This window comes from Chlorocebus sabaeus, chromosome 27, assembly GCF_047675955.1.
Source record: "Chlorocebus sabaeus isolate Y175 chromosome 27, mChlSab1.0.hap1, whole genome shotgun sequence".
In the NCBI taxonomy this organism is placed as follows: domain Eukaryota; kingdom Metazoa; phylum Chordata; class Mammalia; order Primates; family Cercopithecidae; genus Chlorocebus; species Chlorocebus sabaeus.
Window position 1 is genome coordinate 15,319,636 of NC_132930.1, and position 5,915 is coordinate 15,325,550.

The 5,915-nt window shown below is 38.9% G+C and overlaps 1 non-coding gene across 1 annotated transcript; it reads right to left on the reverse strand.

Annotated features, from left to right (window-relative positions):
* Positions 1 to 368: 368 nt before the first annotated feature.
* On the reverse strand, positions 369 to 474 carry LOC119627808 (U6 spliceosomal RNA). The gene has a single exon (XR_005244034.1). It is a non-coding gene; the product is annotated as a U6 spliceosomal RNA (small nuclear RNA).
* Positions 475 to 5,915: the final 5,441 nt, after the last annotated feature.

A 5,915-nucleotide genomic window follows, 5' to 3' on the forward strand; every position in this document is an offset into this window, starting at 1 on the left:
GTGCCGGTTTCTGTACCTGTATCACGCTGTTTTAGGTTTTAGTTACTGTAGCCTTATAGTTTAGTTTGACGTCAGGTAATGTAATGCCTATAGTTTTTTTTTTTTTTTTTTGCTTAGGATTGTCTTGGTGGCTATACAAGCATACAAGCTCTTTTTTGGTTCCATATGAATTTTAAAATAGTTTTCTTTTTCTAATTCTGTGAAGAATGTCAATGGTAGTTTAATGAGAATATCATGGAATCTATAAATTGCTATGGGCTGTATATGGCCATTTTCATGATGTCGATTCTTCCTATGCATGAAAATGGAATGTTGTGTCATCTCTAATTTTTTGAGCAGTTGTTTGTAGTTCTTCTTGAAGACGTCCTAAAAATATGAAATGTTTCATGAATTTTGTATCATCCTTGAACAGGGGACATGCTAATCTTCTCTATATTGTTCCAATTTTAGTATATATACTACTGCAGTGAGCACTATACAAGATTTTCTACAAGCAATGCCACATATATAGGTAGTCACAAAATTCTATCTTGCATAGCCACATTTTCAAGATAATATTATTTCTTAATCGTATGCTATCTTTTCCTACACCCAGTGTATTTTCTTTTAGTGAAAAATATTTTAAAAATGGGACTTGAAGGCTACCGTTGTAGGACACAATTGTATTTGCTTCTTAATTTTTCAGTATGATAATTCTTATTTGTATGTGTTTATACAGTCATGAGCAGTATAATAATCATAGACCATATAAATGATGGTGGTCCCATAAGATTATAATAGAGCTAAAAAATTCCTGTCACCTAGTGATGTCATAACCATCTTAATGTAATTGTGCAATGCATTACTCACATATTTGTGGTGATGTTGCTGTAAACAATCCTACTACACTGCCAATTGTACAAAAGTATAGCTTGTACAATTACATACAATACATAGCATGTAATAATGTCATGAGATCCTTGGGGTGTTGCTTTTGCAGCCAGAAACCTCTGTGGCTAGTGGTGCCTTTGCCTGAGTTTTGCTAAGGCCTGTTTGGCTCATTTCATCCATTCATCCTGGCAAGCTGTGTTCAGCTCATTCTACTGGCCTGGATGCCACACCTGCCAAGGGTGAGACAGGCGTGGAGCAAGGAGGGGTTTGTGAGTGAGCAAGTGTGGGGTCCAGCCACTGTGCATAGCTAGGCATATTGGCTTCAGTGGGGGAGGGCCGCTCCAGGCACCAGCATAGGTATCAGTTCCCTGTAAGACTGTGTCTGGGCTGGGCATACCACAAGCAGCCTCCATGGCTGGCACTGGGCAACGTGGTGGCACCAAAAAGCTGGAATATTCCAGAAATCACAGTCCCAAATAGGGTGCCACAACCCTGGGTCAGGGAGCTAGGTCTGGGCTCCTCAAAGGGCCACAGCTCTTCTCTCCTCTCTTGACTCCTTCTCATTACCTGCAACATGCAAGCAAGGGGAGTGTTTCAGCCCTGTTTGTGTTATAGCTCTTTTAGCCCTGTCATTTGCTGTGTCCCATTTCCAGGAAGAATGAGGTATGTGAAAAAGTGTAGGGTGAGCAAGGCAAAGAGGTGCTTTATTGACAGAGCAGCTCAAAGGAGACCCACAGTGAGTAGTTCCTCTCCACAGGCAGGTCATCTCAATGAGTGTCCGCCTCTCAGCAAAGGGGAGATCCACAGTGGTTAGCTCCTCTTCACAGGCAGGTCCTCCCAACATACCTTTAGCTCTGGGCAGACTAGGCAGAGAGGAGACCCACAGTGGGTAGGTCCTCTCCACAGACAGGACGTCCTAACTTCCGTTCAGCTCTCAGCAGAGAGGGGTTTTATGGGCTTCAGAGGGGAGGAAGTGTGTGTGATTGGTCCATGAATAGCCATGGATGGGCCTGGAAAAAGCACCATATGTTCTCACTCCAGTCTGTGGAATTGGCAGCCTGTACCAGGCCTGAAGGTGGGGCTTCACTGGGAAACCACCCCTTTCTACCCAGGAGCCTGTCAGCCTCTTGCTGCCATCAGTGTGCCATCCACAGAGTCCAGGCTATTCAGGCCAAGGGATGCCTACAGGTCCATGCTGAGCCATCCTTAGTACCCCTCACTCAGCCTCTCTCCTGTGCTGTCAGGGCCCAAAGTCTGGAGGGGCCCAGGGCAGCAGAGAGCTGTCACGTCAGCACCATCCTGAGCACAGGCACAACTGGATGGGTTGTGACAGTGTCTGAGCTGAGCCTCAACTTTGCTCCAAAATCAGAGTGGAGGACAAGAGTAAGGGGAGTCCAGGCAGCGGGGGCAGGCCCTTCTGAGCCTGCAGGGGTGGGGGCCTTCCCAGAGAGCACAGGGATGCCCAGATCTGCAGCTATGGCTGGGCAGCTGCATCTGCACCCAGGAGGGCAAGGCACCCACCCCTCCAACTTGGAACCAGGCAAAGTTTCTCCCTGTTCCCAGCTCTTGCTGGCTCCGTGGAGCACACAGCCCTGGCCACGCCTCCCTCACTGCAGCCAGTGTCATGAAAGTGTCCACTGCAGATGGGCCGCTGCTTCCATCAATACTGATAATAATTGACTATGTTACTGGTTTATGTATTTACTATATTATACTTTTCATCATTATTTTTAAGTGTACTCTTTCTACCTATAAAAAAGTTTACTGTAAAAATAGTTTGCTGTGTTATGTTGGCAGCAGCCGCATACATCTCATTTATGGTGTAACTTGACTGCTTCATTTTCTCTTATGCTTGATTTAATCTTGTGTTGTTTTGTTCACCATGATCCACAGGCATACAAAATCCACGAGTAATGTTGTCAATAGGTGGATGTTGTCAATAAGTGATTGGGTAACAAAATTAAAAGTGATTAGGGACTATAAAGGTGAAAAGTCAGAGGTGGTTATTGTTCATCAGTCTCATGTTGTCATAGCTTCAATCATGAAGAACAAGAACAAAGTGATAGAAGGTGTTTAAGAATCTGCTTGATCAGGTCAGGAGTTCTAGAGCAGCCTGACCAACATGGTGAAACCCCTTCTCTACTAAAAGTACAAAAATTAGCCAGGCATGGTGGTAAGTGCCTGTAATCTCGACTACTCAGGAGTCTGAGGCAGGAGAATCACTTGAACCTGGGAGGCGGAGGTTGCAGCGAGCAGAGATCGAGCCACTGCACTCCAGCCTGGACAACAGAACAAGACTTTGTCTCAAAAAAAACAAACAAACAAACAAAAAAAAACCAGAATCTGCTTGATTGTAGGCAAAGAAGCTTACAAAACTTTGAGAATGATTTAGATTAGATATGGAGAAACTTCTCATGACCTGGATTTAAAAGCAGACACAGAAGTGTATGCTTCTCAGTATTGTGACAATCACAGCCAATGCAAAAAGCTTGTTTATAACATTGAAATAAAAGATTGAACCTATTTCACAGGTTCTAGCTTGGATGCAATTCTGGTTTTGATGCAAGCTTACTTATATGTATTCTTTCAAATTTTATTATTACTATTTTATTTATTTGAGACAGGTTCTCACTCTGTCCTCCAGGCTGGATTACAGTGTCACACACATGACTCCCTGAAGCCTTGAGCTCCTGGGACCAAGTGATCCTCCCACCTCAGCCTCCCAATATTCTTGATTCTGGTTTGTTTGGATTTCTCTTGCTATCTCTCCAGCTAACAATGTAGTTGAAAATAATTGTTAATATATATCTTATGAAGCATGTTCAAATATAAGATAAATGTTATCCTAGAACTTATCTTCAGATATCTGGTCTACCATATTTTCAGAAACTGATAACTTGTTTTGATGTAAAACAGTGTTCTATTTCACTAGGACCAGAATATTTCACTCACTCAATTATATTTCTGGTCCTAAGAACCAATTAATGGAATCAAAACTGATTTGGAAACATAAATTGATTTATGAATCTGATTTATGCCATGCCAATTCAGATTTCTTAAATATAGAGTCTGTGGATTTTCTTCTCCTTCAAATAATATAGATTATTCTAGCTGTTCATGTTAGAAAGCCCTAAGTAATCTAATATATTTAAATATTTTATTGTGTTATATTCCACCCCTAGATAACACAAAAAGTGTAACTAGGAGATAGTAAAACTATGGTATTTCCACTAGTTAATGAAAATTATTGGCATAAAGTTCTTTTCTAGGTTACCGTTTTTTCTCTAACATTTAACTCAGAATAAATCCAAATTCAGAGCTAAGCTTTTAGTTTTAGAGCAAAATATCTTTTAAAAACTGTACTACATTACTTTTCCCGACTTCAAAATATACCTTTTTGAAAGAAAGTTATAGAGGGACTCTTAAACATAATGATACCAAAAAAAGTGGCAAATATCTTGTAATGCAAACAAAGTAACAAGTTTGATCTATCATTCAATCAAGTTAAGTATTTTCTCTATGCAAATATTATCAAATTTTAATTATTTAAAGAGATAACCAAAATATGCAGTCAAGATGTAGGAGAAATGTATTATTGAGGTGTGTTGGGCAGTTAGTTAATAAAAAAATATCATATATTATCTGAATAATGTGATTTGGGGATTTTTAAAGATTTTTTTTAAAAAATTGCAATTTGTGGGGTTTTGGTATTGTTCTCAATAGCTTTAACAAAAATCCTTTCACCTTTTTCCATTTCCAAATTGTGTTTCAGCTACTTTAATAGCATAATTAATTGGTAAACTTGAGTATAGCGTCCAACTTTTGAGTAAACAAGGTCACAAATTTGTATTCTAGTACAGTACTTTGTCTTTGAACTTTTAATGGAACAAATTAATGATATTCCTTTGGATCAATGTGTTGTAATCATTTCTGTAATATTGTAAATTTGTGAGTACTCAAGATTTAATAGTAAATTCATTAATCTTACATAATTGACTCATTTGCATAAATGTCTATTTTGTATAACAATTATCCTTACAAACTGCACTGTTTAAAGTGGAAACTCATGCTCAAGTTTTCTGTACTACGCAGAGACACTACTACATTTTCATACAGTATTTATGAAGATTGACTGCATGTTCAACTTGACTGGGCCACAGGGTGCCCAGATATTTGGTCAAACATTTTTTTCTGGGTATTTCGGAAAGGATGTGTTTGGGTGAGATTTATATTTAAATCAGTAGACTGAGTAAAGCAGATTGCCTTCCATAATGCAGGTGGACCTCATCCAATCAGTTGAAGTCCTGAATAAAACAAAACTGCTGTCCCTCCCCTGAGTGAGAGATAATTTTTCCTATTGATGGTGTTTCAACTGGGACATTGGCTTCTTTTCCTGCCTTCACACTTGAACTAAAACGTTGGCTTTCCCCGGGTCTTGAACCCGCCAGGCTTCATATTAGAACTATACTTTTAGGTCTCTTGGTTCTCAGACCTTTAGATTCTGACTAGAACTAAACCATAGCTCCTCTAGATCTCTAGCTAACTGATTCACACTGCAGGATTTGATACTTGCCAGACTTTATAATTGTGTGTGCCAGTTGCTTATAATAAATCTCTCTATACATATGTGTGTATGTGTGTGTATTCTATTGGTTCTGTTTCTCTGGAGAACCCTGACTAATACAAAGTTATAAATATTTTAGTTAGAAAAAATAGATAAGTGACTTCATTATATATATTCGTTTTGGTGGGGGGAAAAAGATGCCATTACAACAACTGAAGGCAAAATTTTTTGACTGTAATTCAAGATAAGGGAAAAATTTTTAAATGTTTTCTTTACATGCTGTGTTTTCTCCTTGAAAGAGTTTCTGTTAATGACATATATTAAAAACTAATATATATTTCTACATTTATATTGTACGTTTAATAAAATGTATAGATAAACCACTAACTTCAGATAATACATTAGCTCATAATCTTTTATGCATTTAGCTTATGAAAGCATTAGATTTTGCATTGTTTTGCTGAAATACAGACATTTTGAC